General features: G+C 39.9%; 2 protein-coding genes across 5 annotated transcripts in view; both read right to left on the minus strand.

The window, feature by feature from the left end:
* Positions 1–15263, minus strand: part of LOC125771157 (protein yellow-like) — a 486298-nt gene that overhangs the window by 335623 nt on the left and 135412 nt on the right. The window contains exon 1 of one of the 3 annotated variants that reach the window (XM_049441541.1): positions 3279–3282. The exons of the other annotated variants lie outside the window; for them this stretch is intronic. The gene's annotated coding sequence lies outside the window, so the exon portion shown is untranslated. Of the gene's footprint in view, positions 1–3278; positions 3283–15263 lie in introns of those variants that run through there. 3 annotated transcript variants of the gene reach the window in all.
* Positions 1–15263, minus strand: part of LOC125771148 (putative uncharacterized protein DDB_G0291608) — a 72194-nt gene that overhangs the window by 19764 nt on the left and 37167 nt on the right. The window lies entirely within an intron of this gene.

Here is a 15263-nt window from a genome sequence, read left to right on the forward strand (position 1 = left end):
TTGGGGGCTGTCGGGAATGGTTTTAGTGGGGTTAGGATTAGTTTTGTGAATTTCAAGAGACTTCTAACACAAGAGAGAGAGAGAGAGAGAGAGCAAGAGAGAGAGAGAGAGAGAGAGAGATAATTTTCGAAAGCATTAAAGAGAGAGAAAGAGCTAGAGAAACTGTACTGCAAGAAGCGAGATGAATGCTCAACATTCGTTTTGAGAAAAAAAAAATACACACAACGACGAATAATTTATCTTTCTAGCACAGAAAATTAATGCTAATGCTAAGGCAGACCTTCTGCCATCGTATAAATCTCCATCTATTCGAATGCCATGACACACACACACACACACACAAACACACACATACGTTCGGGTTTTGGTTGTTTGTCGTCGTCGTTCCACCAGAGTACATAGCAGCAGACACACGGGGAACACTCTCGGAACATAAAATAGGATATTATTCAATTGAATTTATGCTCAATACACTTACTCAAACAGCATGCTGCTAGCTTATAGCGACCGATCGTTAGAGCGTCGTACCGAGCGAGCGGGGTTCCGATGGTTATAAAACCGGCTCTGTCCCGGTTTGTACGACTTTGGCCGAGGATGCGCCTTATATTGTACCGTAACGTGGCCATCTCCATCCAAAAGTTTTGCTCCGGAGGCGGCTCTTCCCATATCCATCTTCTTCCCCGCTCGGAGCCGTTCTTAAGGTGAACGCAAACATTAAGCTTATGATTCATTATGATTTCCATTCATGTGCGTTTCCAGAACCGGTGGTGCTTCACAACCACTGGTACACTGTGGTACAGAGGCACCTATAGCCGAGCGACAAGACACGACACAAACTTGCCAAGGTGCCAAAACCGATAATAATAAAACTTGTGAACTCCGCTTGTGTGTATGCGGCTCATATCGATCGAGCAACAAATTTGCTAGACGTAACGAATTGTGATTCTTTGCGTCTGTGTGTGTGCTTGCTGTACGTGTGCCAATATGCTGCACGTGTGCAGGACGAGGAGATGCAGCACGCGCCATTTTTGTTGGGGAGTACCTATTTTTGATGTCGTTACTTGGGGAGCACACAAAGTTGCGCATTTAATGCAATTGATGATCGGAGAGTACCGAGGTATGTGATGTGTGTGTGATTACGTATAAAACGAGCGAGAGTACGAGAACTGAGGTGGGAGTCCAGCAAGCTTTCAGATGGAAAGTGTTGATGGATGAAAACCACATCTCCACACGATTTGCCCCGTTTTTGGTGGAGAACAGACTTCAACTTATTTTTATCTCGTTGGTTGCGTTACGGTTAAGAGAATTCATCTTTTAATTAGCAATAAGGTTAGCTCGGTTAGCATATTGTTTCAATGGCATTGTGACATTGCAGCGACTCTCGACTCCCGGGAGGCAAAGATCGATCGAAAGACGAGTGACTTCCATCAAACTGCAGTCAGTATTGTGGGCACACACAAATCATCCTCAAAAAACTCCACACACACACACACACATTAAAGCTGCAACTGAAACAACTTTACCGAAAAAAGCATATTAAAACGTCTAAACCACAAACTTTGGAAACTTTTTAATGGCCAGTTGCACATTGGAGACGCTGTTATTCGTTCTTCATATAAACTTGGTTTGGTCTTCCATTTTGGTTGAGAGACTGTTTTTCCACAAACGCTTGGCACAAAGTTTCGGTCGAAAATATGACTCAACTTTTGGAAAAGACATCAAAAACTGAAACACGGGGCTTTGCCATTAAAGTATACAACAATATAGCCGTTTGCTTGTGCAGCCAATAACATTGTGCTGCTAAAAACGCGCGGCAGGGAAACCAAATACCACCCGGCCGAAAATCGAAAATCTATTTCTCGTGGCCTCTCGTGGGGTATATATTGGGGGGGGGGAAAGGATGGAAACCGGACTCTTCTCTGCACTTTCTGGACCGGCAAGGGACCATTATCATATGAATTCATAAAAAATGTGATTTAATAGCAGTTGTGTTTGGCATGTTTGTGTATGATTTTAGGAAGAGGAAGAGAGAGAGAGAGAGAGAGAGAAAGAGAAGAGGAAAAAATCAAGGAAAGAATGAAGGAAAATAAAGATTATACTTAATCAATGAAAAAAAAGGATCAGATAATTCCAGAACGGGTTGCTGTATCTACATATACCTTGGTTTCTAACGTGTTGTTGTGCAGGGTTTGTAGAGTGTTATTAAAGTGGTACAATTTATATTTCACACACAACCGCCAAACGAGTTACGATTGTGGTGTTGATGAAGAAAAACGAACGAAAGGCAGAAACGAAACACATTCCAATCGATTTAAGGATGAAGATAGATTAAAATTAATAAGGTATGCCCGGCGAAAGGAAATGAGCCAATAGCAATAACTTAAACATCTTTTTTAGAGCGTTGATTGCACAGATAAAAATATTTGAAAATCCGTTTTTTAATAACTGTTATAAGCATAAATAATATATTTTTTATATTAAAGATTTAGTAAGGATTATATTCTCCCTTTCAAAGAAAGTGAATTTAGCTTCCCTCGCGGCATACAGAAGTGATGCTCCAAAGAGTACAAATACCAGCCAAAAAATGCTTGACGGCGAGTGTTGCACAGGAGAGAAGGAAAAAACACCAAAACACACAAAAAAATGAAGGTCAGTAAGCGGTTCGTCTCGGCGTGCTGCAAGGACACCCCAAAGGATTACCCGAACCGATCGAGACAGCCGGTGGGTATGTGGGAAAAAACAGGCGTCCACAACAACTAGGGAAAGCGAAAACCGAAAACAAAACAGCAGGAGAGAAAAAAACTCGAGTACACACGCAGCACAGCAAAAAAAAAGGCAATGCCGCTGGCCGAGATGTTGTCGCACGTTCGCGGAAAGCAGGGCAAGGGCATGGATTTTAAAGTGTGTAGCACTCGGCAGGCCTCTGCACACACCGAGGGATGATGTTCACGACGACGACGACGATGATGATGGTGGTGATGATGATGATGGGGTTTCCGACTCTCTTTCTCCACACGCGTGGCACGCGCGCAGCAAAACCACGCGGCGACGTCGGTGGGGCGGATACGCGCAATTCTGTATCCACGCGACGACGACGCCGACGACGACCACGTGCTTTTTTGGCGCTTCGGGAAAAAGCATGTGCAGAGAGAGAGCGAAAGTCAACCGAGGGAAGACTCGAAGTGCGGCACCGTCGACAAAAAGGTGGGAGAGGGTGGGGTAGAAGGTGGAGAGGCAAGGGGTTTGTTTTTATTTTCCACTCATTCACACACAAGCACACACACACACACACTCATAGGTAGGGCACCGGGGTACAGAGCAAAACAAAACTCTCCTTTTCCGGGTTGAGCAGGGGGTGAGAAAATGGGGTGGCGTTTGTTGTTTTTTTTTTTCAAATGTTGCCCACCCCGGGTTGCACTATCAACTAGCTTGTTGGCTGTGGTGAGCGGTAGAACTGCAAAGCAATCTGTAGCAAAACATCGCAGCCTATCAAAACGTAATTTAATTTACCTTTAAATCACCGTTAATGTATCGCATAGTTTAAGCGTAAATTAGCCGTCGTTAATTTACAAATTCAGGCAGTTTTAGATGTTAACATAAGTGATTTAAGATATGTTAATTTTAGCTTTAATTTATTGTAAAATAAAAAAAAATTAAAAAAAAATCTAATAATAATCTTTCACACGACATGAATAAATATTAAAAACATGTTGAAGCCATTTTCAAGACACAAAAATAAAATGGACGTCAATTTTGCCTTCCTGGATTGCCATCACTCGAACTGGCAATTTCAACGGGTAAATTGAAGTTTAAAGTGATTTGAGCGAATGGAATGGAAACACTATACTTCTCTTTTGGCAATTAGTTTTTTAAAAACCCTCACTTACATATCGCTAATAAGCAGGCAGCCGCTAGTAACAAAAGAATGCCAGCCAACACATAATAACGAAAAGCTGACACCCGAAAAGGGGAAGCATATGATAATTGCAATAATAAGCGTAGATATGATTTCTGCCATCGTGAAACCGTCCGCTTAGGAGTTTAATTTCCTTCAAAAAATGAACCTCTCGGATCGGTTTTGGAATCGATTTTCCATTACCGACTCACACACACACGGGGTGAAATTCCGTACGGGACACACATTGATGGGTTCTCTAATTCCGAAGCATTCTCGTTTCATTCATCGATTATGGCTTAATTCGATTTCGTCCGTTTAGCGCACCACATACAAGGGGCATGGGGGGCATGCTATGTTTGATGTGCAAGATTATAAGAATGAGCATCGGAAAATCGTTTCATTATAAGGGTGGTTTTTGGGTTTTTTGGGAAAAATCTTCGACCTAACAACATACTAGTATATTTAAATTAATGGTTATATTGAGACACAAAGCAATTTGAATTTATTACTATTTTAATACGCTACTCAACGCCACTCGCTCTCCAAAGGCCAAAAAGGCTGATGTTAATTTTAACCCAAAAAAAAAAAATAAAAAAAAATAAAGAAAATTAATAAATAAATCAATAAATATAAAGCCCCAACATCCTCGGAACACAGTTACTGTTAATGCGGAACAGTAGTAAACTTTCCCAGCAAATCGATCGACGCAAAGAAATGAGCTGTTCGTGCTTTCGTAAGAAACATTTTATGCAACTATAAATTATACGCACCACAAAACTTGGTCCTAGGCACCCGCAAAACCCGAAAAACGAAATGCGAGTATTATAAAGTTTTAGTCGAGAAAACATAAAGAAAATAATAAAAAAAAGACAGACACATATAGCAACTGCAGTTATGAAGAGAAAAAGAGAAAGATGGTGCTATTTGTGAACAAAACTTTGTTTGGGAAAAACGTAAAACCGAGAAATAAACTTCCGAACGAAAAGTCAAGCCATTTCCCTCGTCCAAGAGTACGTCGACGGTGAAAAAGGGACGGAAAAGGTGGATTATCGTGTCACAGTGAGTGAGTGCAAGCGAAACAGATAATACGGAGGGGGATGGGAAGGAGATGGGGAGGGAGGAAGGGTGGTAAAGTTAAGGGCAATGGGGTCACGGAAAACAACAATATTTTATGCGGAGTAGAAAAGACATGTTCTAAAATTTATTATTTTCTAACGAACACATAACCATCCATTTTCCGTTTCTTGATATTAAGAGACACACATACACGGGCGCACGGACAAGCACGTGCGCACACAGTCAAACACATGGCCGAGTTATACGGACAAAATAATTTTATATCATATGGTGGAGGGTACCAACGTCTGGCATGGGATGGGGGATGGGTTGGGGTCCGTTGGAGATGATGATGGCAAAAGATGAGCGCCTTCTGGACTTAATGGTATACCATCAGAAAACCGAGCAGTGCACATATAAATTGATAAGTATTACCGGGCAAGAGAGAAATTTCTTTACCCACGAACACAAAAAGCGAACGGATATAGCGTGCGGGACAGAGTAGATAAGATAGGAAAATAAATGTAATGTGATATTAATAAAAATTCGTTTACATTGTGAAATGGTTTGAAGGAACAGGTTTCAACATTCCTACGCTAAGAACTTTATACTACGCCACACATGGTAGATTTTTGAGATGGTATTAGCTACGACCGGGGTATTAAAGCGTTCCCCCCAGAGCGTGGCTGTAACAACGCATAACACACGTCTTAAAAGCAAGCGTTGTTGCTTGCACCCATTTGATATTTGCTCATTGGTAAGATGTTGTTTTGTTTTTATATTTGTTTTACCTTCTATCACAATCGTAAATTTTATCTTCTCCGTGTACCCATTCGTGAGACTTTATTTATGTTATAAACTGCCTTTTACACAAAAGGGATTTATAGCTTCCCTCCACCCCCACGCCAAACCTCTCATTTCACGTTGTGAGAGAGGGTGGATATTTCGAAAAAAAGTAAAATCTTTATATTGCAAAGCTGGTTAATTACATGAATATTCATTAGCTACCTAATTCTAATCTATAGTTTCATAGGAATTAAATATAGAATAAATGAGCTTAAAGATTTAAAATAAGTTGAAAATGTGTGAAAAAATAAAGTTAATTTTAATTCCACTAATTCGTTTCAATAGATGAAAACAAAATAATTTTGCAATTTTTTCCACAAAACTAAAAAAAGACTTAAACGCCCTGTAAAAAAATGTCCGCTTATTTACTCTCTACTCTCCCACTGTCCATAGCAAGGAACGAAAGAGAAAAAATACATGTAAAAGAGCGAGAGAGACAGATGAATCGTTAATTTAAAGAAATGTTTACTGCCGGAACACGTCTGCAGCAAAGCAAACTTGGAAAATAACGAAAGGAAATAAAAGTTTTACATTCACAAGTATACGAATGATACATTTATAAAAGCGAAACATAATATACGAAACCAAGATGAATCTATCCGATAAGGTAAACAAACAATCTGACCCGGGGTTTTGGTAACGGTAGCCGGGCAAAACATTGGTAGTGAAGCAGAAAAAAAACGAATGGAAAAACGTATGAACGAATAAAACATTACAAGAAACACGAAGCGAATGTGTCGGTTTGCTGCTGCTGCTGCCAGTCAAATCCAGTCAAACGTTCGTTCTTCGCTCGGTGTGTGTGCTTGTATAAGCTATAAATATATTCATTCTGAATAATGCATCACGTAGTTTTGCTTTAGCTGCTGTGCCATTTGCTTCAGTATTACGTTATGTAATGGTAATGCTGTGGTATCACAGAATACATTAAAGTTCTCTTTTTCATTTTCCCTTCCACCACCATCCCCTCTTCCCAAGCGTGTCCGTTCCTCCTTTAACGGCACAATAGAGCTTTTTATCGTACCATTTTCTTCCCGCCCCCCTTCCCCCCTCGAACTAGGCTCCTGCAAAGAAGCAATTCCTTGGACTGTGTTACACGTAGCTTCTCCAGCCCGGACGGGGCGATCCTTAGTGCAGACCACCCCTCTCTCCCCAACCACCCCTCTTCTCACTCCATCCGAGTATGGCCCCAACAATATGATGGTGACTACTATTGGCATCATCAGGCGTCATTGTGCATCACCATCAGGAGCTGCTATCTATCGATCTCGGGCCCATATACATACACACCAAAAGTGCCATATAAAGGCAACCAATTACATAGGACTCCACTGTTGATGATGGGGCCGTCGATTGGGCATCGTTTTATTGGTTGTGTGTGGAAATGGTTTTCATCCCCATGCCCCGGCCGGGTTCGTGCCGTGAAATTTCGTTATTTCATTATAACTACTTCTGCTGGAAGTTTCGTTTTTCTATCGCTCTTTGCGTTGTTATTTGTGTTTGTTCCTCACGCACCACACACACACGCTGGGCATCAAGATTAACCAATTGGCAGACAAATAACTTTTATACGATTCTTTATTGACAATAGCGGCTTTCCTGCTTTCTACTAAGACTTAGCAAATTACTTTCCTGTTTTAATTAAGGCTAACAAAACATTGGAAAAAGGTATTTCTTTAATTAAGGTTTTATTTTATCCAGCATTTCATTTTGATTGGAACTTTAAATTAAATGAATTAAAACACTTTCTATGAACATTAAAAACTGAGAAAAAATAATATAGACTAATTTAACAGAACACAAAACTGATAATCAAAAATTAAGTTCTTTTTTTTTTAATTCATTAAACGCTTTTATTTACTCCTGCTGGTTGTTCAATATCAGACGAATGCTTCTGAATCGAAATCAATAATCTTGATGGCACACACAGAGACGCAAACTTTCATGGGAACGCTCCCAAGTGTTATAAACAAAAGTCACCAATAATCGTAAATCGTTTAAGTTTTTTAATTAATACCATTGCATTCGTTCCTTCATTTTGTGCCATTATTAGCGGATAAACGAACGTAGAAGAGCACTTAATCTTGAGCACCCAACCAGACTCTCCCCCGCTCCCCACTCCATCGCACAACGACCGTCATTTGCAGTTCATTCACATCGTGATTTTAATTGAACATCAGCCTTTTCTTCTAAAGCAACCAAATGTTCTGCCACTTATAACATCGCACCTTTTGAAGGTTTTGAACAAAAACAAAACATCATTATAAGTGAGAGATTGAAGTAAAGAAAAGCGATTCTTGGCTTGAGGGAAAAATTTTGACTTTTTCTTTCAAATTACAAAAATAACGCTTCCTTATAGATTTTTCTTCTACACCAATAAATAAATGTAGAATCTATTTCTGGCTGTAAGGAATAGACAAATAATGCAATTAGTCAACGTTTCTTCACAAAAAAAAAACAATCTCTTCTCTCTATTCGTAGTCAATTTTTCCCTTTTGCTTAGTATTTGTGTGCTATAAAAATATAGCATGTGTACTATAAATATATAGCAACTCTCGTGTGTTAGTAGTTTAAAAATATAAACTTAATCCCTTGTGTTCTTGTGTGTTCATCTACCATATTCTTTTAGTTTCGATCAATATTTAGATTTAATTATTCACTGAGAAAGCTTCCATATAGCTCTTTCTCACTTTATCGATTGAATCGTGACCCATCGTGATGATAGTATGCGCTTCAGAGTTAACGCATGCGCCTGCTGGCAGTACAGTAAATGAAGAAATCAAACAACACCGTGTCGTGTCGTGTTGTTTCCAGCAAAACTAACGAATTATTTGAAACTCAAACAGCGGAGAAAAGCCTTCGGATGAAAGCCCGTTTAAAACCTTCCCAACTACACAGCATCACACACAACGGTCCCCCCAAAAACACACCCATTTCCAAGAATCAGAACGATCTCGGAACGGCTCGGAGAAGGTTGGTTAGTTAATAATTAAAATACCGTGTATGTAAATGGAGTTTTGGAAATGACGCCCCATTCATCGGTCTCGGGCTGGAAGATGTGTTATTGCCTCGGTACAAGTACAAGGGAACATATGTGACAAGATTGACAAGAGACGACAACAACTCCAACATATCCTTTCCCATCACACAAACATATGTGCATATGTAAGCTGATGCGTGAGACTATTAAATGGATTGTGTGCTTGTGTGTATGTGTGATTGATGGTAAAATGGTGGTAATAAATAGAATATAGTTCGGGTTCGAACAACCAGAAATGTTTAACTATACTCAAAGTTTTGTTTCGATTTCCTAAGCCACCACACAAGATGGATTTCGCTGTTGCAACTTATGGGGCTGTGAAGTGTTTCTAAAGAATATTTAACAAGTTTCTAGTGTGTCAATATTGAATATTCAACTGTACATTTATAGTGCCCAAAACGATGGTTCCGTGTACCGTTGCGCGAAGAAGTTGTGTTCCTTCACTTCGCATGAAAGCAGTTTATTATATTGCCAAGTTTCTTCTAACAGGACTCATATTGAAGAATGGATTTTCCACCAATGTATAAATAAACTATTTTTTTTTATTCATAAGGCACGGTCTGGCCTTATTGCTGTAAATAAACTATTAATAACATCCAAAACATTTGCTCACAAAATTAAACATGAAAGAAAACTAGCAAAACTACTGCTGCAAAATATCAAAGTTTGTAAAAATAGATCACAAACACACATACACCCAAAACCCATAACATACAATTAATTTCCCCCATTTGCTAAGCACCTCATTTAAACAGCAAACAGAAACGGAGCATATGATCGCAATATCAAAACGTTCCCAGCAGCAAAACGCGAGCGGAAAACGGAAGCAAACAACAAACATTTATCCATTCCGGCTAACAATCAGCGGCAGCATAGTAGCGCCATTAGCAGATAAAACGAGGACATTTATGCCGATGGTAATGGCGGCAGTGACAAAGACCAGAACAACCGCTGCAGACACACACTTAATAAATGTGAATGTGTTTCTCCATGCGCCGCACTCCTAGAAGCAATCAACATTCAACCTTTTTCTGTGACCCGGCGGTGGCGGTGGGGCGTCAGGGAAAGTAAGATGGAAGCGAGAAAATCATCATCCTCCCAGCGCACCAGCGCGTAGTTGTACGTATGAGTGTGTGGGTTAAGTTTTCTTAACAATCTCATCTAATTTCCACATGCAAGAAGAAGTTTCTCGTCGTCGTCCATCCAGAATTACCTCAAAGTTCGCCCTCCCTGAAGAACTGAATGTCTTCTTGCGTTGTCTGGCTCCCTAGAACTCACAACACCAATATACAAAATGGCGGTCTTGCAAACAACAAACAAAATAAAAAGGAACACAAACAACCAAGTATAAATCTAATAACAAATCAACCGCACTCGCACTGGTTTCTTGTGTATTTCTCCCCCCGCTCAACCCGCGGGATGCGGTATGGAAACGAAAGGTATGCGCGGGTTGCTCGCCCGGGAAGCAAAAGAGGTTAGGTTTCAACTAAACGGAATAATTTATTCATTAAATCAACACAACCCACAAACCCTAGAGCAAGCGCAGCAGTACAACATTGGGCGAAGAGTAATCGAGCGAACAAACATGTATATATGAGGCACAAGGTTTGTATAATAGTATCAAGCGTTTGTAACGGGCATATAACAACACAAATTGCAGAAAGGAAAATGGTTTCGTCCGGACACGATCGTGGATGATGATGATGCTGCGCACTATATGCTCGGTCGGCTATGTGTTTGTAACTTTTGTTTGGTGTGGTTGTGAGTTTTTTTTCTCTTTTTTGCATCAGAACTATACGTGCTCTGCACCGGAAATTGCCTTTGTAAGCACGGCCATGAGAAGAGATGTGCAACGTGTGTTCCGATGACAAACAATGGACATCCGATGTCTCTTCTTCAACCATCTTCCAACAAGCAGTGTCACTAAAGATTTGCACTTAGTGTGGCTTCAGATGTTCGTTTGCAAATTGAGAAACAATGCAATGTTAATCAGATCTCAGAAATCATCTTGAGACTGTTATTAATTTAATCTTATATTCATTCCACATAAGAATATAATTTCTACCTTCCCACCAGGAGCACATGTTCCGGACATGTGTGTCGCGGTCTTCAAGCTATCTTCAAGCTTCCCCAGCAAATTTAAACGAACTCCCATAAAAAGAAACGATTCTCACTTCTGGTGTTTAATTTAATGGTTCTTCTACCACCAATCTCTGCTATAGCAATAACGAACCCAACAAAACCATACTATTTTTGTACAATTTCCTAGATTATACCGGCCGCACATCACTTTAACCGGTCGTAAACCGGTGCCCGGCCTGTGTGTGTGGTCGTTTGCCTCTGTTTGTCTGCTAGTATCTCGCACCATTGCGTTTTCGTAAAAGGGAAAAAATACATGCTTTGGATATTCAAAAATTAAAAAAGCGAGTGAAGTATACAGATAAAATAAACACAAATAAAGAGATGCAAGCATAAATATTTATTTGTGTAAATTTACCCTCCCTTTTGTTCATCCACCAACATCTCTGGCAGAAGAAACGAAGTTTGCTTGCACCGAACCACGGACCATTCGGTGTGTCTGTGTTCTTCACATATTTAAGTTCGTAGTCATTTTTATCTAGGCTAACCTCTACACGCTATATGTTTGGTAAAGCGTGTACCGATACACCGGAGTGTGGCAACAACAATATGACCATTTGCAAAGTAAAATAGGAAACGGTTGAATAGCGAAAGGAAATGACGAAAAGGATAAGACAAACAGACAACATGAAGCATCTTGTACTGCAGGGGTTGCCAAGTGGCGACAGCTTGAATAAGCACTGGAAACTTAAACCATGTCGCATTTCGATTGTTTCACAAAAAAGAAAAAAGCTTTCCGTGTTTTAAACTCCATTACGTTTACACGCCATCAAGTTATTTAGCAATTCCTGCATGAGGTGCATTTGCTTGTGCAATTGCAATACGGAATATTTATGGACCTTGTAAACGTATTGAAAATGTACAATTTATTTCCATGGCAATTATTGCATTTTTAAAGTTACATTCTCTTTGAATAACATACTATTCCTTTTGCTTGCTACCCAGACTTACAAAGCTTTCGAGGCTTAATTTAGATAATTATTTCTCATGTCAGTTGTGTCTCATGTGTTGTAGACCGGGGCTGAGGGACTACAGCAAACATGCATTCCGTGCAAACACTACAGCAAATCATTTAAATTGTGTGCACGATGTAAGATCTGAGCAGTTTGTGAAGCTGACGGATGGCAAACAGAGAGAGAAAGAGCGAGAGGAAAGTCTTTTCGGAATTGTTGAATGTTGATTGATTTTGTCAGGGCCGTTCGTTACGTGACAGCGAGTGAGTCGAATAAACACGGTCAAACCCGGAACACATGGAAGAAGACGAAGAAAAAAACCAAAGTCTCCAAGACTATGAATGCATATTCAATAAATGGTGTATCACTGGGTATGATCTTATTGCATCTTGGGGAGTAAGGTAAAAGTCTTACGAGAGTTATGTGCATCGATCCGACAGCGTCGATTTCTTCAGACGCCCGTGACAACTGAGATCTAAAGGGATAACTTCGTTCCGTCATACCGTTTTTTTTGCAAACGGCAAAACCATAAAGATTACTTGGAAAATGAGGAACTAAAGTAATGTTAAGATTTTACTGTCACTGGTCAGTTTGCTTGACATTCTTCCTCGGTCCAAGAAGTTGACCGTGTCGAGGAGAGTTCAAAGAATTGATTCTATGACAAATAACCAACAACTCTCCAGAGAAGTGAAGATGCATTGAGGCTCCTTACTGTACACCAATGTAGTGATGGGAACTCCGGAGTGGATTTATGAACTCCGACGTATACTCCGAAGAAAAAAGCTCCGGATTAGTCCGGATTTAACTCCGCAGAAACTCCGTAGTAACTTTGGAGTAACTCCGGATTAATTACTCCGGTTCAATACGTAGTAACTCCGGAGTTGACTCCGAATTACTCCGGAGTTGGTACCGCAATTTTAACTCCGGATCCAAGTATGGCTAGTGGCCGGATGCAGTTAGTTGAACTGATGCCAGAGTTGCTCCGGAGTATACTCCGGAATGTCTCGGAGTCGAATTACTCCGACTCCGGGAAAATAAAAGATTTACCCATCACTACATCAATGAGACCGACAGACAGGAAGTGTCCGACATTGCTTATGTTTTGAGAATTTTCTGTGTTGGTAATTTCATTTCATAAAATCTAATTATTTAATGTTTTGTTTCCTGAAGAAATCCCCCCGGGCCAATATTGTTCATAATGATTTATTTAAATAGTAAGAAAATGGTTTTCCGACCGAAAAAACATTATGCAAAGCATACAGCATAGGAAATGGAAAGCAAACACAAGAAATAAAATAAATCTTCCCACCAGTATAGGAGCTCTAAAATGTAAATAAGAAAACAACAAACCACATTTACCAAACGAGTGAATCGCTACGAACTTAACAGCGCACTGTGAAGGACAAATATAGGACACACCGTTCAAGTAGTTAAATGGCTTGGTAAACAACAAACGGTAGAAAATAATATTTTACGTAAATCTATATGTGGCCCCGCGTACATTTCACATCTATCTCTCACCTGACGGAGTACGCGTTACCCTCAGGCCCCCCGGGGGGGTTGGCCTGCCTGCAACAATTGAGTTGGAGTTGATTACGGGACACCGTCGTTCCACCGACCCTATTAATAGCGACCACACGGAATGGTTCCAACTGCATGTGGCGCACAGCAACCCCTGCATTAGCTCACATGAATGTGAAATCTATCGCATAAAATGTATTTGCTCTAATACTGCACCTCAACAGCTCTCTCCCTCTCTTTCTCTTTCTCTCTGGCGTTAGAAAACCTCTTCCAAGCATCAACAGACAATGAGACGTAGAGATAGGAAGACGAAGAGATATTCGACAGGCATTTCTAGTGAATGACTGCACGGCAGCGAGGATCAATTCACATAAGAGATCTGTGTATTGCATGATCGTAGTACATTCGGATGAGAGAGAGAGAGCATGCGTGAGAAAGCGAGACCGAAGATGAATGGTGCATTGACATTTGATGCATTTAGTGCAGCATGCGTTACACACGCTCCTCGTCTATTCACCAACCCAGGACTACTTTTTGCATAATCGTATTAGACACACATTATCGTTTTTACGTAATGATTTGACATTTATGTAACAATTGAATAATTCCAAATGAATTGAATTAGTAAGCCTTAAAAATCTTGTATATTTTATATAGAAAATATTTTTTTTTTTAATTTTAGTCAATTTTAAACATTTTTTATATATATTATTAAAAAGAAAAAAAGCAATAAAAATGTTAATTCGATGCTTTTTATGTATTAATTTAAGTGATACATAACGCTCACAAGTGAGATTGTCACATGTTTGACTCACTTCCTGATCGTAGCATGGTGCAATGCACCAATAACATTCAACCACAGCTAGTAATTAGAAGTGTACCTTTTTCTTTTACTATAATTTGCCACGCCTGAAAATATAGTGTGACGCACGTAATGTGCCGGTTTATTTTCTTAGCTGTTTGGCTACGCTTGTTTAATTGCAACACACGGTATGAATAATTGTAGCAAAGATGATGTAACGCAACAAGTATGTTTGTGGTAGCCGCAGATAATTTTAAACACTGTGTGTTAGTGAAGTGTGCGTACCATCAGGAAACCAGTTTCATTATCGTGATTTAATTAAGTATGAATTATTGTAACTGAACTTTTAATTGAAAATGGTATATTTTTAGTCTCAAGTAGACAAATGCATTACTTGCATAAAATGCATTTCAATTTATTATAATTCTTAAAAATTCAATTCCAAATCTAACTTTCCCCGATTGCGTGCATAATGTTCGTTACGATGAAGAAGAAACAAAAAAAAACAGATCATTCAACATGAAACGACATCTCGACTGGCTTGAGACTTTCTTCCATTCGTTTTCGACCCGATCGATTGCAATAGAAGTGACGCAGCGAGAAAACTTTGTGCAGCAAGCGCACATTAATATGAATGTTAATATTCTGATAGCTTTACATAACCTACTTTCCCCCGGCTCATAACCATCGGGAAAGAAAACGCGTCCGTTACCGTGGACCAAAGAGACGTGGTGACGAATACGACGGGAATGCGACGAGCAAATGGTCGAGGAGCAGACTAACAAGCAGAGGGAATGGTTAGCAACACGGACGGCCATCAGAGGATGAACTTTTTACTATTGCTTTATTGTACGTATAAGTTTATATTGCTTGTACTTTACCGTATTTTCGGTCTTATTTTAGTTTAATTTTACTCTTCCTTCACATACAACCGCGTTAGAGGCGAGCGAGACACACCTGGCAAGGTAAAGGTCTGATAAGACACGATTTGAAGGAAGTTTTGGAGATTAG

This window comes from Anopheles funestus, chromosome 3RL, assembly GCF_943734845.2.
Source record: "Anopheles funestus chromosome 3RL, idAnoFuneDA-416_04, whole genome shotgun sequence".
Taxonomy (NCBI): Eukaryota; Metazoa; Arthropoda; class Insecta; order Diptera; family Culicidae; genus Anopheles; species Anopheles funestus.